This window comes from Sciurus vulgaris (assembly GCF_902686455.1).
Source record: "Sciurus vulgaris genome assembly, chromosome: 17".
Taxonomy (NCBI): domain Eukaryota; kingdom Metazoa; phylum Chordata; class Mammalia; order Rodentia; family Sciuridae; genus Sciurus; species Sciurus vulgaris.
In genome coordinates this window covers 28,418,135-28,444,736 of record NC_136478.1, presented here as the reverse complement: position 1 = coordinate 28,444,736, position 26,602 = coordinate 28,418,135, and the positions used below count along the sequence as shown (strand labels likewise).

Sequence of the window (26,602 nt, the reverse complement as noted above, 5' to 3'; positions counted from 1 at the left end):
TGTAATTTAAGCTCCCCTTGCTGCAGGTTAAGCTCGTTTGTATTGATTCTGTACTCCAAGGAGCTAAAACTGGTAGCGGAAAGAGCAATGGGGTAAAGGTGAGAAGACGAATTCTAGTCTTCACTCCAACACTGTCAGCGGCACCAAGGCAAAGCACTTTATCATCCTGGGCTTCTCTTAGCCCTCAGGTATTTCACCAGAGAAATTATTGCTTAAGGGATGTAGAAGAAAACCACACGCATACTAGGGGAAAGTATTATGTATGATTACGTGCTAAAATATCAGATACCTCAAGGTATCCTTGAAGATGGTCATTAAATACTCCCTCCTCCCAAGCCATTTATTTAATATGCCCTAACCCTACTTTCTTCACAAAGCCATACATTCAGTTTTCGACCATTTTCCTTGTTTCTTGCCAAGAAGAATTTATTCTCATGAACTCCTTTTATTTTTGTATCATTTCTAAGGAAACTAATCTTAGCTACTAAAACATTCCTGAGAGTTTTTGCTGTGGATACCCTCTCAGAGCATTGCTGGTACTTGTGATTTCCTCAATTCACTGGTGGAGTGAGAACATGGCACCTAATCATTTCCACTCTGCAGTCAACCCTGTCAGCCCTTGTCCCACTCTGGGATGGGACATAGAAATATTAGTAGAAACTTGCCTCTTATTATTTACACCTCCACAATATCCATCTACTCTTTCAGGCTGGCCGTGCTCATCCCAAGTTGCCAGCCATGGTATATTTCAAAGCTTACCTGATTCCTATGGTTTAGCTAGACTGTCTTATTTCACAAATGAGGGAACTCTATAGAGATACATGCAGAGAAGCAATCTTTCTGGAATAATTTCAAAGTATTAAAAAGGGTCCTCAGTTTCCCAAAACCTAGCTTCGCCAATTTCTCTAATTATTTTATAAGTATTTTGCTATTAAATGAAAAAAAAAAAAGAAAAAATCTGAGACAACATAAAAATGTATGTATGATAAAAGTAAACCAAAATGTATCACATACAAAACTAGTGGAATCAACATTGGTGTCCATTAATAGATGAATGGATAAAGAAAATGTGGCATATATATACAGAATGTAATATTATTGGGTCATAAAAAAGAATAAAAATCTCATCATTTGCAATAACATGGATGGAACTGGAGGACATTATGTTAAATGAATTAAATCAGTCACAGAAAGACAAATATCACATGTTCTCACTAATATGTGGAGGCTAAAAAGTTGATCTCAAAGAACTAGAGAATGAAAGCAAAAAAAAAAAAAAAAAAAAGAAAGAAAGAAAGAACTAGAAAACAGAATGGTAGTTACCAAAACCTGGAAAGGGGCTGGAAGGCTGGAGATAGGATGGATGACGGGGATATGGGTGCAGGTGAATAGGAGGAAAAACATCTAATGTTCTGTAACAGAGTAGGATAACTATGATTGACAACAATTAATTGAATCTCTCAAAAGAGCTAGTAGAGAGGATCTTGAATGTTCCCAAAACAAAGAAATGACATATGTCTGAGGAAATAGATATGCCAATTACCCGGATCTGATCACTGCACATCGTATACATGTGTGGAAATGTCACACCATACTCCATAAAGATGTATAATTATTATGTTTCAATTAAAAATAAAAAATGTATTTTTAGAATCTATCCATAATCTACAGATGGGAAAGTTCTAAAAAGTAACATGGATAAAAAACATTGATTTGATTACATAATAGAATCATGGGAGTTTTAAATTCCAAAATTTGAAAATGAACAAATAGAGACATTTCCCATCTGGATAAGATTATCAATTTGTTTCTCTTTCCCTACTCTAAGTTATAACTATAATTCCAGATATGATTCAAGAGGCATTTGAAGAATTCTGAGAGTTGGAAAAAGGAAGGAGGACTGGTTAGGGATCCCAGAACTGAAGAACATCGTGGGTAAGGCATTTTCTGACCTCTCACCCAACAGAAGAAAGCAACCCAGGTCTGGTGTTCCCAATCCCCTATCTGGCAACAGAAAGCAATTCAAGTACCTCATTCCTTCCCTGAATTGAATGGGAATCCTCTGGAAACACCTGCCCTGCTGATGACACCAGCAAGGAGGGATCACCAAGAGCTTCAATGAAAATCAGTGACCTGAAGAGGTAGCTTCCTTCCCCACTGAGCTTGAGACTCGCCTCCCCCACTGAGAGACACCAGGCGTCCTCCATCAGCAAGAAAAATTCTGCCAAGACAAGTGGCTGAGCCCAGGATGCATCTTCATTCCCATGGACCTAAGAGACCCCTACCATACTGGTAGTCATTTGGTGGCCCGGTTTGGAAACCCTCTTCTACCATCTCTAGCAATGCCAGCAGGGATCAACAGGAAGGTTACGATATTCAATAACCAAACAGACGATAAGAATACTGCAAAGCTCTGAAAATTCAACTTTCTTAAGAACTATAGCTCCTAACAATAGACCAGAACTGCACTCTAAACTTAAAGTTACTGTTAAAATAAAAGATTGAAATAGGACCCAGACTCCTAATACAATAGCCAAAATGTACAGCACACACTCGAAACAAACACTCATTGGTCATACCAAGGACTGTAAAAATCACTGAGAAAAAAAACGATCAACCTATGCCAAATAGCAAGTACACCAGATGCTGGAATTGGGATTATCTATCAAGTATTTTAGAGTATTATAAAATGTATTAATACGAAATCACTAATACTCTTGAAATAAATGGAAATAAATATCTCAACAAAGTAATATGTATTATAGAGAAAAAGCACCAAGAAATACAGTAACAGAAATGTTGGGTGGGTTAAATATCAGAGTAGAGAAGACAGAAAATAAAATCAAGGAACTTGAGGATAGATCAATAAAACTCACCCAATCTGAACAACAAATAAAACAGAAACTTTGAAAATAAATTAAAAAGCAAACAAAAATAAAAGAAACTGAAAAGATAAAAACAGAGCCTCAGGGACTTTGTGGGACAATTAAAAAAAATACCTGGGCCTGGGGATATAGCTCAATTGGTAGAGTGCTCACCTCGCAAGCACAAGGCCCTGGGTTCAATCCCCAGCATAGCAAAAAAAAAAAAAAAAAAAAAAAAAAAAAAACCAGCTTCCATGTCATTGGATACTCAGAAGACAAGGGAAAAGACAGTAAAGTTGAAGGAATATTTAAAGAAATAAATGATGTAACCCCTCCAAACTTGGTGAAAAACATAAGTCTACAGATTGAAAAGATTAATTAACCCTCAGTTGACTAAATCCAAAGATACAGGCCAACACACAACATAATTAAATATCTGAAAATTAAAGAAAGACAAGGAAAAAAATCTTGAAGGTAGCCAGAGGAAAGTGTCAGTTTAACCACATGTGAAAGACAATTTGAATGACAGCAGATTTCTCATCAGAAACCATCTCCAGAGGAAGTGGCATGACATTTTTTAAACACTGAAAGAAAAGGACTATGAACCATAAATGCTTTATCCAGCAAAACTATCCTCCAGAAATAAAGCAGAAAGCAAGACATTATCAAATGAAGGGAAAGTGAAGGGGTGTGTCCCAAGAAGAACGTCCCTTAAGAATGAATGGTCAAAGGAAGTTCTATAGAGAAGACAAGATAAAAGAAAGAAACGTGAAGTTTCCAGAAGAATGAAAGGATAAAAATATGGGTACATAGGATAGACTATACATCTCTTTGTAAATTTCATAAATAATATTTTATAACAAACAAAAAGTACAACCCCTCTGATACCCCAAACAGTAATATATAAAATTGAGGATGATAAAGGGCAGTAAACAGAAAGGTTTCCACAATTCACTAAAAGTGGGAAAATATTGATACCAGTAGTGATAAATGAAATGTGTATAATATTTAGAATAACCACAAAGGAAACAATATAAAACGAACACTCAAAATACTAAAGAATCTAAAAATGATAATTTTTTTTAAAAAAAGGACAACTAGTCGAAAAGAAAAAATAAGAAATAAAAATCAACCTAAATAGAAATCAACCTTGGATGGAAGAGAAAATAAAAGGTTCCCATTACAACGCAAAACTACACTAGCTTGGGGGTCACAATCCGGTGACCTGTATAGTATAGGAATCCCCAAGCCAAGAGATTAACATTGCAAATGGTCCCCAGCTGGTGCTTCTCCCGGGGTGCCTGGCTTAATTAATGTAAACGAGGAACCACCCTCAACACAGTCTTCCTGGGTTTCCTAAAGATACACAGAAGTTAACATTGCAAAACTGTACAATTCAGGAAGAAACAATCTACCATAAGTGAGAAAAAGAAGATACAATAAGCCGTAGGATGAGACGTAAGATTTATATATGCCAGCTTTCATCCATGGTTCCTGGCTCGTAACTCCCATGATTCTTGCTATTTCCTAGATGACTAGAACAGTAGAGCTAAAGTAATTGACCTTTTGTCCTTGGTCCCTGAATTGGGTTTGGAATAGCTTCAGAGTGATAAAGGTAGAAGACAGTCTTTTGTTATAATATTGGAGTACTTTAGATCCTCCCAGAGATCCACCTCTCTCTCTCTCTCTCTCTCTCTCTCTCTCTCTCTCTCTCTCTCTCTCTCTCTCTCTCTCTCTGTTTCTTCTTCTCCTCCTCCTCCTCCTCCTTCTTCTTTTTCTTCTGTCTTCCTTTCACGTGCTCCTTTTCCTCCCCAAGCCAGGCTATAGAAACCTGAATTTCTTTTCCCCAAAGTGGGTCATAGAAACTAAACATATATTATAATATTCCCTGCCTTTCTATCTTAGAGCTACCCAAAAAGAAATTCTCTGATCTACCCTGTCTGATCGTAAGACCTCCACTTCAGAAGGTCCTACTTAGTACCCTGGAGTAAGGAATGCTGCCTGGAGAGGTCAAGAAGAATCTATACCAGCCTTGCTTGATTTCCCTAATTAGTCAATCACATTACTGCAATGAAGTTTCCATAAAAACCCAAAAGGAAAGGATTCTCTGTGCTGTGGGACAGCTGAACTCATGAAGACTTACAGGAAGATGAGTAAGAACTCATTTACATGCTGAGAGGGAAGCTCATCCCAGCTCCACAGGGATGAAAGCTCAGGACCCTTTCAAACCTGACCCTCTGTATCTCTTCATCTGACTACCTATTTGTGTTCTTTAAAATGTCTTTTTAAATAAAACTTTAAATGTAAGCACAGTGCTTCCTTGAGCTACGTGGGCCAGTTGGTTAGAAGTTCTGGAGACCTGAACTTGTGACCAGTTCTGAAGAGGGAGCAGTCATAGAACTGAGTTCTCAACCTGTAGGATCCGGTGGACTCTCCAGGGAGATAGCGAAAGAGTTCAGTTGTATTATACAACACTCAGCCGGTGACCTCTGCAGAACTAATTGCCTGCTTGCTGATAAGAGAGAAACCCTCACACTTTCTGGGATTACAGAAGTGATCTGTGTTGTGAGAATATAGTAGGAGAAATGGGGTTTTCCTCAATAAACTGAATAATGAACATAAAGTGAATAACAATAAACCTAAAACTGAAGAACAATATCACAACCAGGATGTTAGCAAATATTGCAATCAAAATATCAAACATTTCCACCGCCACAATTCAAGATCACATATATCACTTCTGTGAGATGTGCCATATTAACTTCCCGCCTTTATTCCCCTTTAACCTCTGGTCACTAATCTGTTCTCCATTCGTGTAATTTTGGCATTCAAGACTTCATATAAATGAAATCATACAGTATGAAATGATGGGGTTTTTCTCCACCTAATTCTTTGGAAATTCATCCATGTTGTTGCATGTGTCATTAGTTTGCTTCTTTTTATTGCTGAGTAGTATTCCGTGGTATGGATGTGCCAGTTTTTTTACTTGGTGCATTATAATTGTATGTAATTGTTGAATTTATTATGCCATATTTATACATGTCAAGATCTGATCAATCTTATTATCCTCTACCTTCCCCTCTCCCTCCACCTGATCCACTTGTTCTACTATACTAGTTTTTTTTTTAAAAAAAACTATTAACCCATGGAAGGACCTCTAGGCTGGTTCCAAATTTTGTCTGTTATGAATCGGCTGTATAAACATGTACATGTGGGTTTTATGTGAACACAGTCTTCGTTTCTCTGTGATAAATGGCCAAGAATGCAAATACTGGGCTATATGGTGATTGCATGTTTAGGATTTTAACAAGTTGCCAAACTGTTTTCCAAGCATTATACCACTTTACAATCACACCTGCAATGTATGAGTCATCTGATTCCTCTATATCCTCAGCAGTGTTTAGTACTGTCACTTCCTTTATTTTTAGCTACTCTGATGGTTGTGCAGTGATATCTCCTTGGGGTTTAAATTTGCATTTCCTCAATGGCTGACTAGGTTGAAATCTTTGCACATGCTTATCTGTCACCTGCAGATCCTCTTCAGTGAGACATCTGTTCCTGTCCTTCGTGCATCATCTAATTGGATTGTCTTTTTGATGTTGAGTTTTGAAAGTTCTTTATATTGTGTGTTCTAGGTACTAGCTCTGTGTTGGATATGGGGTTGCAATTATTTTCTTCCAGTATATAGCTTGTCTATTCATCTTCTTAACAGCCTCTCACAGATGTTTTTATTTTTAATGAAGTCCAATTCATCAGTTTCTTTTTTATGGATTATGTTTTTGTCTAAGAACTCTACCTAACTCTAGATACTGAATAGCTTCCCCTATATTTTGTTCTAAAGTTTTATGGTTTTACATTTTATACATAAGCTCATTTAGGCTAAGTTTTGTAAAAAAAAAAAAAAAAAAAAAATGTGAGAAAGGCAATGCTCTTATTTTTTCAACTTCCTGATACCCAGTTACTCCAGCCCCCATTTGTTGAAAAGGCTATTTCTTTTCTCCACTGAGTTGCTTTAGCACCTTTGCAAAATATCAGTTGTGCATGTTTGTGTATGTCTATTTCTGGGTTTCTGTTCTGTTCCATTGATCTATGTGCACATTCCCCTACCAACATAATTAAGATGCAACCTTAATTACTGTGGCTAAGTTTTGAAATTGGATAGACTGGTTCTTCCTACTTTATTCTTCTTTTTCAACGTTATCTTAGCTATTATAGTTCGTTTACCTTTCCATATACATTTTAGAATACTCTTATCTATATCTACAAAAAAATCTTGCCAAGATATTGACAGGAATTTTGTCAAACCTGCACATCCATTTAGGGAGAAGTGATGTTTACTATATTGAGTTTTCCAAATCCTGAGCTTCCAGGTCTTAAAGTTACTATGTTGAGTTCTTCAATCCATGAATACATAATTTTCTCCATTTACTTAGATCTGTGTCTTCATCTGCATTCAGAATGCAAGTTTTGTGCAGGTTTTGTTAGATGTACATCCAAGTGTTTTATTTTTTAATTACTGATATTGTATTTTTAATTTCAGTGTCCATGTGTTTGTTGCTGAATGCTTTTAATGTTCACCTTACATCTATCAGTCTTATTGAATTCACTTATTCGTTCTAGGAGTTTCCTTTGTTTTGTCTTGTGAACTCCTTATGATTTTTCAAATAGACAATCATGTCATCTGCCAATAAGGACATTTATTTCTTCCTTTCCAAGGTGACTAACTTTTATTTCCTTTTCCCGACTTACTGCATTTTTGTGAAGTTCCAGCACTCTATTAAATGTGCTGACAGCGGGCATTCTTGTTTCTCAGTCTTAAGGAGAAAAACTCAGTAGGACTTAAGTCTGAAGTCTGCCATTTTGCTTTTTCCTTTTCTGTTCTGCTATTCATTCGTTCATTTATTTTGTTCTCCTCTTTCTTTTTCCTATTTTCTTTTGCCTAACCTCCTTCTTGTCTTTCTGCCTTCTCGAATATTTTTTTAGAAATTCATTTTTATCTACCTAATATTGCTTTTAAGTACATTTTTATAGATTTTTGCTTAATTAGTGATTTCTTTGGTATTACATTGTATGTGCACATCTGCCACAGTCTAACGGTGTTGTCATTCGGAAGTCCTGACTTTCTGCAAGACCTTCTCTGGTGCCACCCACAAGGCAGGGAAGGAGAACCTCATTACTGCCTGGAGGATTTTCAAGCTCTCATCTTCCCCACTGTCTCCACTGACAACATGGTTTCATGGGGTGGGAAGGAGAGCTGGCCATGAGCTCATGGAAATGAAACTTCCACTTGCCTTTATTTGATACCACTTCACAGGGATGTTGGGCACCTAATTGCAGCCTCATGAGGGTGGAAGTCACAGCTCTCCAGTTGGCCTTGATGGCATGGGTGGGAGTGGGACTATAGGTTTTTCTATAGTTATTGACCAGAGTAGAGTAGTTTGGTCTGAAAGTTTTCTATGTTGTTGTGCTTCCCCCTTTTTACCTTGACCAGAAAGTTCAAGCTTTTGTTAGGGCTTAGTTTTTCTGTGCCCATCAGTGTTTCTGATTTGCCAACTTCTTCAGTTCTAAGTCTGAGATATAAGACATAAAAAGAAACACAGAGAACTGATCACTGTGTCTCACCTTGGGTAACTGTTGGTCTGCTATCCATAGCTGTGATGAAAAACCTAAGATAATCAACTTAAAAGGAGGAAGAGTTTATATTTTAGCTCATGATTTCAGAGGTTTTGGTCCCAAATCACTTGGCTCCATTGTTTTAGGGCCTGTGGGGAGGCAGAATATGGTGACAAGAAGCATGTCGTGGAGCAAAACTGTCACCTCAAGGCAGCCAGGGAGCCAAGAGCAAGAGGAAGGGGCCAGGGTCCCAATATCCCTTCAAGGGCATGCCTTCAATGAACAACCTTCCTTCCACTCGACCCCACCTTCTGAAGTTTCCACCACTTCCCAAAAGTGTGCCACAGACTGGTAACAAAGTCTTTAGCATATGAACCTTTCTGGAACATTCGAGATCCAAACCATAATAGGTCCCAAGATCCTGAGTCTGCTCTCATCTCTCCACTTTTCAGAATCTTCTCATTGTGAGATATATATATCACATTCCAGTTTTTGTTGTACATAACAGGAAAAATAAGAAAATCTACTCATCTTCCCAGAGGCAGGATTACCACAGTATATCTTTAAAATTTGAATTTGTTGCCAACATTTTAAAATCAGAATATTCCAAATGAGAATCTACTGATTTGGCTTCTCTTGAAATATTGAATATATCTGGCAATATTGATCCCATGCTCCAGAATAACTAGAGCTTCATTGTTCAATATGGTAGCCCACTAGCCACATATGGCTATGTAAGTTTGAAATAAAGTTAACTAAAAAATTCCATTTCCCAGTCATGCTGGTCACATGACTAAAGGCTACAATAACAGACAGTGCCAAGAACATTCCACCATCACAGGAAGTTCTACCATCCAGCATGGGTTTGACCATGAGGTAGGCAGGCCCGCTCCCGTTTGCCAAGTCCCCAACACTTGATAATATAGCAGGCTGTGTTTTCCATGTACCTCACCTGCTGACAAATTTGTGTTTATGATCCCTACCTTAAAGAGTATTAGTGGTTTTGACTTGTGAGACACAGGAGTACACTTACCGTGGGGAACATGGCAGAAGCAGTGAGACAGAGATGGGAGGAGCCAAGGTCCTGGAAAAGTACAGCCCTTAGTTTTGAGTAGAAAGTAGAAGAATGGACTCTGTGCCCTGAGTTTCAAGCCTATATTCTGGGCCAATTCTACTTAATTCATGGATTCCAGGGAAGCTTCTCTGGAGCCTGAACCAGGTAAGACCCCTGCTATTCATGCTGATAGCACCTGGTTCAAGTTCATGGCACTCAATATACATTCATTATCTTCTCAAATAGGCACTTGTCTGTATGTCTTTCTCCCCTACTTGACTGTGAGTTCCATGAGCACAAGGACCACAATTGACTTGTCCACTGCTCTAGTCTCTGGACTAGCAGGGTACCTGGCACAGAGTAAACACCAGAGCAAATATCAATTGCTAAGGGATGGAAGTTCTTCTGACCTTAGTTTCTGCAACAGCAAAACAGGAGCCATAATAACTATTGCCCTTGTATTATAAGCAGATTAGGAGGATATAACAAGATAGATCATTTTAAATTTAACACCCTAAAGCTATGAACATTGTTATTGAAAAGAAAAATGTCAGTGAAATAGTTAGCAATCATGAGATGCTCTTGTGATCCTGATAAAAATGGATACACTCTAGAACTCGAGCTAAGCCATAAGCTCAGGCTCCAGAGTTGTTAGAAAGCAGCTGGACAGCGCTGCTATGAATTCTGTCCCTGTTAATTACTGAATGTTTTGCTTGGCACTGTCTTGAAGCATAATTTATTTTAATCTAAAGCCTGATGAATTCCATTCCAGCTGGAGGTACATTTTATGTCTTAACTAATCATATCCAAGTCAATCAAAGGTCAGCAAGCCTTCTGGGCCTCAGTTTCCCCATCTGTGAAGTGAGAAGAATAATCGCTGTGTTGTTTAACTCATGGGTTCATAAAGATCATCTGAGATGATACAGAGCTAACAAATTATAGTACCCCGTGCAAATGTAGATTGCTCTTACTTGGAAGCAGTATTTGGCTTCTACCCCCAGGGTGCTGTGATTGCAGATGAGAAGACTGACCCAAGGCTAACAGAGGTTTTCCCTCTAAGAGCATTCAATTTGAGAGGCACTGGAAGAATCTGAGTGTTGACCCCCAATGAGACCAGGAAGCTTCCAGCATCTTCAGATCTTGCCTGGGGAGGCTCTGGGGCAATGACTGACCCCACCCACAATCAAGTATCAGGTACTTTTCTTCTACCACCTGCAGATAAAATCTTCAAAGGTAAGGTGGAAGGACCCCAACACCTGTGGATCGGCTGATCCTGTACCCCCAAGGTACCCCCAAGCTTCTATTTCATCCCTGCCCCCACCTAAGACAAGGTGAAGCTGGCAAGTCAGAAGCACTCACCTCTCAGTACAGCAGAGGGCAGTGGCTCCCTCATCTCAATCCACACCCAGTCTAGAGGGGCAGGTGCTCCTGGGGTGGTGTTCCCAGCAGAGTTCAGAACAGGGCTTGGGCACTCTGACACCTGGAATTACTCCTCCTGATCTTTCTTCTCCCCAACCCAGTTGACCCAACCTCCACCCCAGCTAAAATAAACACACAATACAGAAACACACAAAGACATAGGCATCACTACCTACATACACACTTGCACACAAACACATACACACACAGAACCAAGCAGAGATTTTGCAAATTAGTCCCTAGAAACTACTATAGCTTAAGACCTTTAACATCCACCTTGAACAGAAATAATTATGTGTGTATCTATAAACACACATGCACACACACTCAGAGCCTAAGCTTGGGAAGAGATGAGTCCATTTCATCAGGTGATCAGAAGGTCAGTGTGATCTAGTGACCAAACTGCTACTGCCCAGGGGACAAGGAGCCTGTTCTAGCCCCAACTCCACCACTGTCTGCTGTGACCTGAGCCCTGTCATTTATCTCCCATGGCTCCGCCTAGTTGCCTTTAGTGTGAAATAAGGGTATTTGTTTCGACATTCTACGTACACGTCCACTACATGGCTCTGGGCTCCCCTGCTTCCTTCATCTTCCTCATGGCAGACAGGGGAGGTGTCCCGTCTCCATTTCCATGAGGGACAGAGGTGTTCCAGTGCAGGAAGCCAGCTGAGCAGCAGAGCTCCCTTCCTCCCTTCCAGGGGTACTTAAATGGGTCTGGAGACCAATGAGGTGCAGGGCATCGTTTTAAGGTATGTGGTTTCATCTGACTAAATTAGAAATTAGGAAAGAGGTCAAAAATTAAGTCAGACGATGGTTTTAAAGGGAACCGAATTTGTTGTTTTACCTCTAGGAGGTGGGATCCCAGAGGAACCTGAGTTTCCAGAGGGATTTGGAGCTGGGATATTAAACCTGCAGTGTTTGGCTCCAGGAAATAGGTTTTAGAAGGATGGGCTAGGAAGGCAGAGCCAGATTTCAGCAAAATTACGAGGTCGGTGACATTTCTGTTCTATGTTCCTCCCTCTCATTGAGGGCACCTTCATGACCCATTTTCGGGGCAGCCATCCAATGGCTTCGTGACAGACACAACTCCCTCCTGACTGCGCCCAGGCTCACTCTCCCGCCCCCACAGAACTGCCCTGGTTAAGTCTGGATCTCTAGATAACACCTGACTTCTATGCAGGGAAATGCCTTTGGGTCCCCAAAAGCCACTTCATTTCAACAAAAGAGGTGTTACCATCTCTGATGGGTCAGACCTGTGTTAGGAGACGATAGATGGGTAGGTCATGGCCCTGCCCTCCAGGACAGTTGGACAGGTGACACGTGGGCACGTCCCCACCTGCCTCCATTCCCTGACAGAGCAAGGCAGTGAACCTGACTACTGCAGGTGGACTTGAGGTCCTGCCCTTCAGCAGCCCTCCAGCCGTCCGGCGGAAGCGAGCTTTCTGCCAACGCCCATTCTCCCTCACTTCCTTCACCTACTGAACTGAACATCTGAACCCAAGAACTCACCATGTCTTCTCCATTTCCAATCTCAGGATCTGAATGTCCTGTTTATTGATAATGCATTCTGAAATCTGTTTTCTTTCTTCTCCCAGGGTATTGTGTAAAAATGTCCACTTCCTCAAATCAAAGAATTTCCAAGAGAATTAGACAATTTGTTGACTTATTAAAAATAACAGCAACACAGGGGAAGAGATGGCTTCAACTCTGCAGGAGATAATCAGAAAATTAATTCTTCACAGATTTTTAATGTTCAAAGCACAGTGTCCTAGTGTGACAGAACCATAATATGCACCTCTGTTTTGCAACCAAAGTTTCCCCTCTGTCACTCCAAAGACCCACGAAATCAGACTCCATCATTGCTGAAGGTTTGAGGATGGTGTCTCATCACAGAGCTCTTGTCCTTGATCGCTACCATGATGTCAGTTCTAAGTGTGCCTGAGGGTGGCTGGGAGGACTGAGCAGCGGCACCCAGAGGCTCTTCCCCATGCCTGTCAAATGGGAAGAGCTTGGGATGCCAGACTTATGCTCAGAGCCTAGAATGGAGTATGTGACCAGACATCAGGAGAGCAAGTTCTCGTTCCACCCCTGCTGCGGCCTCCACTGGGACAAGAGCCAATGTCTTTCCCTTCTCTGGGTCTCAATTTCCTGCTGTGTAAAATTATGACTTTGGTTTGGATGTCAACTGCGCCTGAAGGGATCCTGATCCATAACACAGTTCTCAGTGAGACGAGGAAAGACGCCGGCAGTGCAAGTCCCTCAGAACCTCAGACACATTCAGTCTTCAGGCTTGTCCCTTAGCTTGACCTCAGGTCTGTCTAATACATAATGTTGCAACTTCATCTTTAAATATTAAATAATGGCATGAATACATGACAGCTGAATTTAGTTCTGTTTTTAATGTCTCAACTTGGCAAAATTAAAAGCTGTCCAAAAAACCACAGCAACTCTGCCAGCCCTCAAAGTATCCTTTTTTGAGGGGTGGGAGGTACTGGAGACTGAACCCAGGGGTGCTTAGCCACTGAATCACACCCCTAGCCCTTTTTTATATTTTATTTTGAGACAGGGTCTCACCAAGTTGCTTAGGGCCTCGCTAAGTTGCCGAGACTGTCTTTGAATGTGCAATCCTGCCTCGGCCTCCTGAGCCACTGGGATTACAGGCGTGTGCCACCACACCCAGCTCAAAGTATCTTTTGAAGTGTACTGGACTGTAATACTGAAGGGCTTGGGAACCACTGGACTGAAAGGTCTCTAAGCTCTCTACTGTGGCACCTGCAGCAGTAAGTACATCACTACCTTTACTAAAAAAAAAAAAAAGTAGTAGTCAATAGTCAGTTTTCAATTTTTTTTTTTTTTTTTTTAGTGGCTCTTAACTTTGGCTACCCCTTGATCAACATGGCAACCTTTAAAAAAATTACTAAACCCCAAAGAACATCCCACTCAAATACATGAAATCAGTCTCTAGGGGTACTGCCCAGGCATGGGCACTTTGCTAAAAACTCCCTGGATAGTGATGCTAAGGTGCAGCCCAGAAGAAGAGCCCCTGACTGAGATGTAGGCAAGACTGATTGTACAATAGAATTATCTGGGGGAACTTTTATAAAGATGCAGATTCCTGGGTTGTACTGTAGTCGCACTAACTCATAAATTCTATGGCCCAGAGAATTTGTTTTTAAAAGCTTCCCAAGTAAATATATTGTTTCAGGCCTCAAGCTAGTATTTAAAACTCATAGGTAGCTGTTAGACATTAAAAGTGAAAAGGTCTCGGGAAAGTTCACCCATGTAAGCATCTTTCTGACACAAGGGTCACAACTGAAATGTCAATATTTAGGAATCATTCAATTCCCCATGGTATGCTTCCTTGGAGTATCTTGTCCAGTAGGCCAATAACCTCAGAGAATTCCTTTCATCCCAGAGACTCACGGAATTGGAGAAGGGTTGGGTAGGTAATGCAGAAAGAAGCAGGAAAGTGACAGGAACACAGGCTTCTCCACTCCTTTGGCCCTGGTGTCATATGGTAGCCATGATATAGGATCCACATACCCTCTCAAATGAACCTGTAGGTCCCCGAGCACAATACAGCCTGTCCACAGACCATCAAGGGAAGAGGCAAACCCCAATGACAGCATTCATGTTAGGTCTGTTACTCAGTCTACCCAGGAGTGAAATGTTCAGCGAAGCATTGGTTCTCTACAATTTACATTTTTATCAGACTAAGCCACCCTTTGAGAAGCTGAAAACTTCATCTGCAGTCTTCCTAAGCAAAGCCCAAAGGAGTTTGAGACCTTCACAATATTATATTCAATGTCCAAAGGATTTTTCATGAACGAAATGGTTGAGACAAGATCTACTATAACAGACTAGCGATAAATGAAAGCAAAAGACTGTATTCAGACACAAAGACTGTGCTTGTGCCTCCAAGTCCCCATAAAATCCTCATGAAAGTAGCTGGGGTAGGACTAAGATCCAGGAGGAAATTATTACACCCAAAAGGCTTCCAACCTGAAGCATCAACCCCACAGGCCTGCCCTTCTTAGCCTTGCCTCCCAGCCCAGAGTGAAGATGTGGTTGTTTAGAAAGGAAATAACAAGATTGGAGGACACTGAGCTGACCCCTGAGGGAATGATCACAGAACCTATGCATATCGATCATAATGGTAATAGCCAACATTTATTGAGCCCCTATTCTGCACTATTCTATTCACTTGAAATATATTAATTCATTTAATTTTTATGCAAATCCTTTAAGATAGGAGGCATTATTAGTTACATGTTTTAAAGAAAGTGAGACAAAGATGGCTAAGTCACTTCTACACAAACACACAAGTATTCGTTGGTGTCAGCATTCAAACCTAGACAGACTGGTTTCAGGAACATGTGCCTCACACTGAGTTAGACACATGGAGATATAATGGTGGGCAATACCAGAGTCTCAGTACTACAGAGTTCAGTTTGAGGCCACAGATGCAGTGGGGAAGACATGGGAGGTGAAGTAGGTTGTCCACTGATCTGGTGGCCTTGAGAAATTCTTTGTGCTCTCTAGGATCAGTTCACCAATCTCTAAATGTGAAGATGATCTAAATATTCTCTAAGATAGTCTTAGTTCAGAAAGGATCAAAAACATGAAGCAGCAGGTCAGACCCTGGAGCTCAGTAGATTAGTTTGTGCATGTGTGGTGGGTTGGAAGTAAGAGAAGAATGGAGGAACTTTAGATTACATAGAGGGAAATGAAAGTGGGGGTATAAAAATGGTGGAGTGAGACAGACATCATTACCCTACGTACATGTATGATTACATGAATGGTATGAATCTATACCATGCACAACCACAGAAACAAAAAAATGTACCCCATATATGTACAATGAATCACAATGCAGTCTGTAAAAATAAAAAAAATAATTTAAAAAAGAGGGAAGGAAACACCTAGAGAAAGATGGAAATAGTCATTCTGTGCTGCTCTATAAACTGTAGAGATCTAAACAAGGCATCCTTACCTATAATATGGGAAGCCTTTATACAATCCACAGGAGAGGGCAAAGGTCAAATACAGGAACAGCTTTCCCTCTGCTGCTTCATGAGTTTTCCTTTAAATGATGTATCAGCTGTCACTATAAAAGGAATTAGAGAGTTCGAGGCAGGGACTTTGCTGGTCATTTGAGTGTACATATTCCCAACAGCCAACAGCATCAAATATTCATTCCCCATCTGAAAGTAACCCTGCCAAAGCATCGGAAAAGTGCATTTGCTAAATACCTAAACATCTGGACAGCAGCCTTTCCAGAGAAATCAGAGCCAGAGAGAGCAAATCCAGAGCTCAAAGTGACAGTGTAACTAGCTTAAGCAGATGAAAGGACAAAGGTGGCCAGAAAACATTATCCCAGCCAGGCTTGCCATTGAGTGGGGCGGGCTGGTATGAGGAGAGCCTTGGCAGGAAGTCTGTTGTGTACAGCAATTGCCTCGGCTGACAAACAAAATGTGATGGTCTCGCCATCTTGCTCCAAGGTCAAAAATGAACCTCCTGTTCTATCTTTATCCCAATCAAAAACTCTGATTCTAGGCCATTCTTTAAAGCCTACCCAACACCCTTGGTGATCTGCTGCCCTTCTGTAGATTAACTTGGAACTGCTCCCGTGACAGCAGTCGGCCTGGGACCCAGCGCTCTGGTGAGCACGCGCTGCGTTCCAATGGCACCACCACCTTCTCTTCCTTCCTCTCACTACACATGCTCTCTCTTTTCCCTCCCTCCCTACCATGACTTCCTTTGAAATAAATATATTGAAAATAGTCTGCCAATTTCTTAAAAAGGTAAACATAGTTTTACCATATGACCCAGCAATTCCATTCCAAAATGCAAGATTGGAGGACATAACCTTAAGAAAATTGAAAATTCAAGCCCATGCAAAAACTTGCACACTAATGTTCATAGTAGTCTATTATAATGGCCAAAAAGTGGGAATAAACCAACTGTCCATCAATGGATGAATGAATAACAAAAGGATATCCATACATTATTCAACCACAAAAATAATGAAGCACTGATACCCACTACAACATGGATGAATCTAGAAAACACAGGAAATTTTAAAAAAAAAAAGCAGTTCCAAAAGACCACACATACTTACAATTCCTTTTATATAAAACATCCAGAATAGGCAAATAGAGACAGAAAAAATAGACATGTGTTTAGTGTTGGGGTGAAGGTATAAAAAAGTGACTGCTACTGAGTATGGAGTTTCTTTTAAAGGAGAAAAAAATGTTCCAAAATTAGATTCTGATAGTGGACGCACCACTCTGTGAATATATTAAAACACATTGAATCATATATTTCAAATGGGTGAATGATATGGTACATGAATCATGTCTCAATACAGCTGTTTTAAAATGAGCATATTACTTTAATATGCTTTATAGTGCAATATAATGAAGCTTACAGGGTATTTAAGTGGATTATATTCTTACACGACTTTAAATAAAGTGGAAGTGAAGCTTCCATTACCACCTTCTTCCTTTTCTCACTAGAGATATTCTCACGAAAGTGGGTAAAAATTGCCCAAAAATTTTCACCTCAAATTTCAATCTCAAACAGATGTAAATCAGATATTTTATAGCTACAGGGGTCCAAGAAAAGGATGCTGGTTTAACCAAAAATAAGAAGGATAGAAACTAGGCATATCGACATATTTTTTTAAATTTTTTACATAATAGAATAAAATAAAAATTTTGACCTAAAGAACAGTAAGGAACAGGAGAAAATTGTCCACATGCATTGTTAGATACCTGCCTGCCAAGAGGCAGGGTTGGTGTCCTAGAACCTCAGGATTCTTCTCTAGTCACACTGCCTGGAGGCAGGGACAAAGTGTTCAACTTGCTTCCCAGAACTGCTGAGATGTTCAATGCCAGGGACATAGAAGATGCTCAAGTTCTGTTCACTGTGGCTTCCCTGGACCTTGGCAGGGTTGCATTCAGAATATAGTGGCTATTTGGTGCCATCGGTGCTACAGAACATTGGCTGGGTGACCTTAGGCAGACCGCTTGACTTCAGTGGTGCTCAGCTTTTCAACAGGAAAATACAGTTGCCCTCTGTGTCTGTGGGTTTCTCATCCATGGATCCAACTAACCAAGCATCAAAAATATTTTTTAAAAAATTGAGCCTGTTCTGAACATGTATAGACTTTTTTTCTTGTCATTATTTCCTAAATAATATAGTGTAACAGCTATTTACATAGCATTTATGTTGCATTAGGTATTATAAGCAATCTACAACTGGTTAAAAGTATACAGGAGGCACTGGGCGTAAGGTGCACACCTGTAATCCCAGTGGCTCTGGAGGCTGAGGCAGGAGGATCTCGAGTTCAAAAGCCAACCTCAGCAACTAAGTGAGGGCCTAAGCAATTTAGTGAGACCCTGTCTCTAAATAAAATATTAAAAGGACTGAGGATGTGGCTCAGTGGTAAAACACCCCTGGGTTCAATCCCCAGTACCAAAGGGGGAAAAAAAAAAAAAGGATGCAAGAGGCAGTTGGAATGACAATTGTCAAAAAGACAAAAATGCTGATGAAAATGTGGGAAAAGGAAAAAAAAAGGAAAATTCTCATTCACCGTTGGTGGGAAGGTAAATTGATATAACCACTATGGAGAACAGTATGGAGGTGCCTCGAAAAACTAGAAATAGAACTACAATGTGATCCTGCAATTCCACTACTAGGGATATATCCAAAGGAACTGAAATTGACATGTTGAAGAAACATCTGTATTAACATGTTTATTGTAGCACTGTTCACAATAGCCAAGACAACCTTAGAATCAACCTAGGTGTCCAATAACAAATGGATAAAGAAAACGTCGTGTGTGTATGCAATGGAATATTATGCAGTCACAAAGAGAATGAAATTCTATCATTTGCAGCAAAATAGGTAAAACCAGAGGACATTATGTTAAGTAAAATAAGTCAGGAGCAGAAAAACAAATATCACATGTTCTCACTTACACATGGAAACTAAAACAATTAAAAAATGATCTCAAATAAGTGGAGAACAGAATAGTGGGGTTACTTACGAGAGCCCAAAAATCTGAGGGAGAGAGGGATGGAAAGAGGATTGTTAATGGGTACAACGGTACACGTGAATAGGAGGAATAACTTCTAATGTTCTACAGCACTGTATGACAACTATGACTGACAACATTTAATTAAACATTTCAAAATAGCTAGTAGAGAGGATTCTGAATGATACCGATACACACATGCAAAAATGACAAATGTCTGAGATTGTAGATGAATCTCGTACACATTGCACACATTTGTCAAAGCATCATGATGTACCCCATAAGTATGTACAATTATGATCAATTAAAAATAAAAATATATCCAAAAATAAAAGTTAAGTATATGTGAGGAAGTGCATAGGTTATATGCAAATCTATGCTATTTTGTTCAAGAGATATGAACAAAATAGGTGTTTGGGTGTTTGAGGGGGTCCTGGGCCCAAACCTCCAGGGACACTTAGAGAAAACTGTAGTTCCCATCACACAGTCTCAGAAACTGCAAAACACTTTAAAAACGAAAATACTTTTCATGTGTGATAGTGTGTTATAGCAAATCCCCATCTTGAAACAACAGTATATTGGCCCTAGGGCATTAACTTTCAGGCCTGAGGATATCTATGAGCATGTGGAGGTCTCACTACTGTGATGTGAGGAAGAGTTTTCAATATTCAAAACACAGCAGTCTCTTAGATCAAAGAACCTTACTATCAAGAGGAACTGAGAAAGTATCTAGATGCAAGAAGTCCTTGCTGATACTTGCATCCTTTCCACAACTACCATGACAAATAACTCAGTGGACTCCATCAGCTTTGTGCTCTGATCAGGGTTCCATCACTTTTCTACTTAAAGGGCAGATCCTGGCAGCCCCACCTAAAAGATTCAACTACATTCAATCCAAAAGATCTTTTGTTCCCAGATGTGGGCTCGAAATTGTGGGTGGAGACCCTGCCCTCTTGCAAATTTCAGTCTTGTTGGAGACATAAAATCCTCACAGCTAAGGCAATCAGAAGACAATTCAAGGTGGCATTTAAGCCAGATACCTGAGGGTCTGTTGAATCCTTCTGTTAGGTTCCTATGACTGTTGTAACAAATTTCCACAAACTTGATGACTTAAAAACAATACATATTTATTGTCTTACAGTTCTAGAGGCTAGAAGTTCAGAATATGCTTCCCTAGGTTAAAGCCAAGGAACTGGCAGGGCTGGTTCCTTCAATAAGCTCCAGGGGAGCATCTGTTCCTTGCCTCTCCAGCTTCTATCATTTACGAGCTCATATTTGTTCTTCCAGCCTTAGTGAGATCAGCTTCCCAACGCTTGGTCTCTACTGATGGAGCCTATCATGTATTAGAAGGAAACGTGTATGTACACAAACCAGGGAGTGTGCTGCACAGTGCTCTCTACTGTGTGAGCTGTGGCCAGCCTTCCTGGGAAAGAAGGCCCTGAGTGGACCATCTACTCTTTCAAACAGCCAAGTGGGGAGAGTTGGAGGGGATGGAGACTAAGAAAGGACAGGAGGCTTGGCAAGAGAGAACTCACTGGAAACCTTACCCAGAGCAGTTATGGTGGAGCAACGGGATGCTGAAAGGGAAGCCAGGTCTCAGCAAGTTGAGAGAGTAGAACGTGTAAGAGCTGGAGGCACACAGAGGGGAAAGGAGGACTATAAACAGGAACGACCATTAGAGTGATAGGTCAGAAAGACAAGGGCTACCCCGAGTCCATTTTATTTTGCTTACAAGAAGAAAAATACGACCATCTTTGAAAGAAAACAGAAGAAAAGGCAAAATGAGAAATATTGAGGAACAAAGTGATACTTAGGCACCAACCACAGCTTGGTTTGGCACAGTGCCCTCAAGATTGGGAAGGTAGCTGAGACTACAGCTCCAGGGTCACCCCAGAGACCACCCCTTCCCTCTTCATTGCTCCCTCCATGAGGGTAGGGGATGCTGCAACCTGCTCTGTCACTTGACATTTCCCTCAAGTTTACAGAGACAGGGAGGTAAGAGTTATCCCTCTAACCTTCTTGGCCCACTCCAGGATTAATGAGGAGTCAACCCAAGAACAGGAGGGGAAGCTTGTCAGCCTTGGGTTTGAGTTTCCATAGGAGGTAAAATAGTATCCTTAAGGGTTCTGACTCAAGTGTTTGCAATGTTCACCTCTTTCTGTCCTCTTTAAAGTACATGAGAGTACGGTGTCAGAGGCAGAGAAATAAAAGAAAGTGAGTTTGAGGGCAGACAGGTGGGTTCTCTGCTAAAAGGATGAAACCCATAATCAATCCCACTATTATGTATAATTATAATGCATCAATTAAAATTTTTTAAAGGACGAAACCCAGACTTAGAACCACCAAACTTTTTTAGTTCTCAGGTCATGTGAATATTTCAACTCAATTCACCAAGCCTGTATCAGGATTGGTTGTATGCCCATCAGTTTGTTGGGTGTTAAAGACCTAAAAATGGTTAAAACTTATTTCCTGGCCCTCATGGGGGTCATTGCACCTTTTGGAGGGGACAGAAATGAAAACAATGACATCCATCAGAATTTCATTATTCTGTATGCAACAGAGCCCTGGAAAAGAGAGGGAGAGATTCAGGACTGGCTGGGAACATTGCCATGCAACGTCAGGATCTGTGGCGTGAAGACAGAAGTAGGTGGACAACTACCCAGTTTGCCAAAGCACCAACTTTAATGCAGTATTAGGGGAGTATACCAAAAACAGAAACTAAACGTCATGGAAGCATGAAGAAAGGAGGGTCTGATTATTATAGATGGGGTGGAAATGGGGTATCTAATATGGTAGAGAATTTTTTCACAGTGGAAATGACAACCAAGCTAGGCATATGCCTCTCCTGACAATGGCAGAAGCACAAGTAAGAAAAAGGAAATGTTACTGGTTTCTTAAAGCCAAGACTGGGAACTACCACATCATCACTTCCACCCCATTCAATTGTCTGAAACAAGCCATGTTGTCAAATTCACAAAAAAGAGTCAGAAATTTTCCCCTCCCCTTTTTTTGGTAGAACTGCAAAGTCTGGGTGTAGGTTCAGAGAGGAGTAAAAAACTAGGGACCTTAATGCATACAGAGATGTGTCTTTAAAAAGATAATTCTATGGATAGTGTAAAGAGTGGGGGAGGAAGGAAAAAGTATGGGTAGAGAAACTAGTTTGGATTATGGTTACACAGACACTCCTCCACTTATGATAGTAATTCTGTGATGCCTCAACAACCTGTGGGAAGTTGAAAATGTCCTAAGTGGAAAGTGCGTTGCATACAACTAACCTACCAAACATCAGAGCTTAGCAGTGCACGACACTGCAGAGTACCAGCTCTCCTGATCTCATGGCTGACTGGGAATTGTGGTGGAGCTGCCCAGCATCACAGGAGAGTATTGTACCACATATCGCTAGTCCAGGAAAACATCAAAATTCAAAGTTCAGTTTCTATTGAATGCATATTGCTTTTGCACCCCATAAAGCAGAAAAATGGTAAGTCAGGCCATTGTAGGTCAGGGACTATTTGTGATACATTCAGGAGATGACAAGAACATGAACTAAAGCAGTGGCATTTGCAGTGGAAGAGAGAAGAAACAGAGATATCTTACCTGCTTCTCCTTTGGGAGAGCTTTGACTGTGCGAAATAACCAGATGAAAACCCACCAACAGGCATTGCCTGGTGATATTGATCGAGCTGTGTTGGGCTATCAATTTCTAACATTTCTTCCCCGGGTTACAAGACATGACGGTTTATCTTCTGTCTTCGATCCAAGGCAGGATGATTCTTTGCTAGAAAAGTCTAAGAGATAAATGACACTGATTGTATTTTTTTCCCACTATTTGTGGTAAGCCTGGCTTCATTGATATCTTGGGTTTCTCAGTTAACCAGATTCCAGCTTCCCTGTTTGGGTACACAGAGTAAGTAGAATGAAAATGTCCTGTCATGATTGCCTTTTGTTCCAGTTACTCTGCCTGTATCATAAAGTCAAATGTTACTTACTAGTTCTCACCTGTGTGGCATCTTTTGGGAATTAGTAGTCAGAGTGCAGTGTCTTGGGGAAACAATGGGTCGCTTCCGTTCTCTCTGGCAATACTCTGTCAGTCAAGCTGCCTAAGTGCTTCTGAGTTCAGGTGTTTAATTCATTAACTACTCTTCAGTTTGCTGAGGGGGGAGGAAGACCTCAAATTAATAGGTCCACTCCCTGTAACTGTTTTTGCACTTTTCTTTTTTAGTTGTCGATGGACCTTTATTTTATTCATTTATTTATATGCCGTACTGAGAGTCAAACCCAGTGCCTCACACGTGAGGCAAGTGGTCTACCATTAAGCCACAATCTCAGTCCTGTTTTTGCAGTTTCCGAATCGTACTGGGAAAATTTATCAGCATAAATTTGGCATCACAGAGAAAACAGAAGTTTTGAAGATAGGTTCAAATACTGCCCAGGCTACTCACTATTGAAGTCTTTGGATATCACTGAACTGTCCTGTGTATAAATAGGAACAATGACAATTTGTATGACCCAGTGGTTGTTAGGGTCAAATAAGATGAAGCAGATGGAAATACTTTATAAATAGTACTATATACAGGCAACTTATAAAAGGTTTCCAATAAACCTGTGACATTTCCTTGTATCCCAATTCCTTAAATTCTTCAACAAAAATTCTTCTCAACATACCTAATCCAATAATTAGTCTTATTTCAGTGTACTCATATTTCTTTTTCTTTCTAAAGTAAAGGAAAATAGGATTTCAGTTTATGCTTCTTTTAAAAACATAACTTCAGTCTGTGTACATCATTCCATTTTCAGTACCATATTTGAGAAGGATATTAACAAATGGAGCCGATTTAGAGAAAATGTTCAAGACTGCACAGATGAACACTTGGTAAGAACAGAAGGGAGTAGGAAAAAAAGAACACTACTTTGTAGGTAGAGATACAATGGCTAAGGTCAGGTGCTCAAAGGATTACTAAGAGTTTGAAGGGTGAGGTTTCTGATGTTTTGATTTGGTTTGTTTTCTGTAGGTCATTGTCTTAGCTCGAGTTCCTAGAAAGCAGAGAGCATGACGTGGAATTAAGTTCTGAGACTCTATCTGAGAAGCATGATCCCAGGGCGATGACAAAGAGGAGAAACAGGCATGAATACCATGTGACATGTTAGTATCATGTGATGTCCCATGTTAATGTATATCACAAACCATGAAGAGACACAGCTGGTCATTTGTATGGTGCACGTACTTGGGGACATATGATGTTCTTAAACAGAGATGATGGCAAAACTGTGCCTGGGAACAGTCTCTGAGAGGAGGCAACAGAAGGATATTAACCCTCCTATTACTTGTTTTTTGTTGATAAAAATTTGGCCACATGGAGAATTAACTCCTCTGTATTTCTAGATTGTATTATCTGGCCCCTCAGCAGTTATTTGGGATGTCTGGGCCTATAGCTCATGGAAGTGGCAGGTGTAGCCAAAAACTCTAGATGTGTAACTGGTTAGCCATGCTACAAACACCAAGGAGAAGGGCTACCTCCTAGACAAGTGGGACCCAGGAAACGAAACCCCACGGACCCAAACGGAGTCAGTGACTCTGGTGGTCTCAGAGTGGTATCTAGCTATGAGTGGTCTCCCAGTGTGGCTAAGGTGGACAAGCAGTTGAGGGTCACAGTATTTGGTTATCAAGAGAATCAGAAGAGGCACAGAACTGTTCTCTGCAAGCTCCTTTATTCAGCACTTTTTGGTATCTAGGAGGTACTAGACACAGCTAGACTATAAGAATACAAAAGAAATAAATAAAACCCATTAACTCTTGTTCACTTCCCAAAGACACAACCCTGTAGATGCAACAGATACGTGAGCAAATCATTGCAGCGTAAAATGATAAGGATTATGGTGGACATTGACATGAGGTACCGTGGGGGCATAATGAAGATGTGTGAAAGAGAGAACACTACTGCTCCAGGAGATGGGAAAGTGCCAAGGGAGCTATGCAGATATGAGCATTTGTGAACATCCCTCTCTAATGTGGTACTGGAAATGGAATGCCACACAGGGCTACTTCACAAAGTGGTGGATTTCATGTCCCTGAGGTGTCTGCACATACCCGGTGACCAACCTAATATGCCTTAGGACAAATACATTCAGTGAGTGAACTAGATGGCTCAAGAGGGCATCCCAGCTCTGGAACTCTATATTCTAATGGACTTATACTGGACCTCCAGAGCCAGATAGTTCTTCAGCTTGTGAGAAACTATCATTAAATATCTATCTCTGAGCACCCTATTTAAGCTGACAGTGTTATTTCCATTTCGCTAAGACCACACCCTCAACCCCACCCACTTACATTGTAAACACAGGTCATTGGTCACTAAGAGGGCAGTTTGAGAGTGTGAGGACTTACTATCTCTACTGTGGGAAAAATAGTTCATACCAGCAACAGTCAACTGGAAAATAAAACAGAAAATAAGGTATCAGCCAATATAGTAACAAAACTATAAACATCTCCAAAGAATACACAAAATATATAGGATTTTTACGAATTCAAAACTTAAAACCATTAAAAACATCAAAGATATAAAAAATAAAGAATTACACCACATTGCATAGGACAGCTTAGTGCAAAAAATGTCAATTCTCACTAAATTAATCTATAAATTCAATGCAATTCCAGTAAAATTTTCTTTTTCTTACATGCAAATACTTTCTAGTTTATTCACATATATTTTCCCCATAAGTTGCACTTAAGTACTTAAAAAGATTTGTCTAGCACTACATTTTAATTTTGTACTTCAATTACTGTATCACCTGCTTCTAGAGATTCACAGAAAAGTTTATATTTAAAATATTATTCCAAACAACTATTTAGCTATATACTTAAACAATCATCAAGCAGATATCTCCTTTAATTGTATTTTTAACTTTATCAACATTGGCAGTCTACCAAAGAACTATAATTTTTATCTCTTTTTGGATTTGATTTATATCTGCAACTTTAATAATTTTAGTAAGCTTTCTGAATAAAAAAGACATTTTAAGTCAAGTTGCAGATCTACTGCTATAAGATGTTAAATGCCTTTAAGGTACTGTTTTGACTTTAGATTAATGGTTTTAAAGTAAGCAAAATATTAAATATCCTTATTAAATATTGAAATGTGTATTTATAATAAAAGTATTTAATAGTCCTTTAATGTTAAATGCTATTTTATCTCAATTTTTTTTAGCTGGAAGGGACCAAGAAGATCATTCAATGTCTTTGTGTTTTGATGCTAAAACTGAATCCTTGATTTTTTGAACATCAGATAACCTAGACTAGAGCCGTTTCCCAACTTTTCAATGTAGTGTTCTTTTTTAAATCCATGTAGATATTTACTGTTCTAGTCAGATTTTTTACTGTGGCAACTAAAACACTCGACCAGTATAATTGTAGAGGAGGGAAAGTTTATTTAGGGGCTCACAGTTTCAGAGGTCTCAATCTACATTCAGCAAGTTCCATTCCTTGGGGTTCAAGATGAGGCAGGACATCATGGTGGAAGAGTGTGACAGAGGGAAGCAGTTCACGTGATGAACAGGAAGCGGAGAGAGACTCCACTTGCCAGATACAAAATATATACCCCAAAAGCACACCCC

At 40.1% G+C, this 26,602-nt stretch overlaps 1 long non-coding RNA gene across 1 annotated transcript in view; it reads right to left on the bottom strand.

Annotated features, from left to right (window-relative positions):
* LOC306647746 overlaps positions 1 to 12,644 on the bottom strand; it is a 31,141-nt gene extending 18,497 nt beyond the window's left edge. The window contains exons 1-2 of the long non-coding RNA XR_013760151.1: positions 12,460 to 12,644; positions 4,090 to 4,220 (exon numbers count right to left, since the gene is read on the bottom strand). This is a non-coding gene — a long non-coding RNA (uncharacterized lncRNA). The remainder of the gene's footprint in view (positions 1 to 4,089; positions 4,221 to 12,459) is intronic.
* Between the last annotated feature and the right edge of the window lie 13,958 nt (positions 12,645 to 26,602).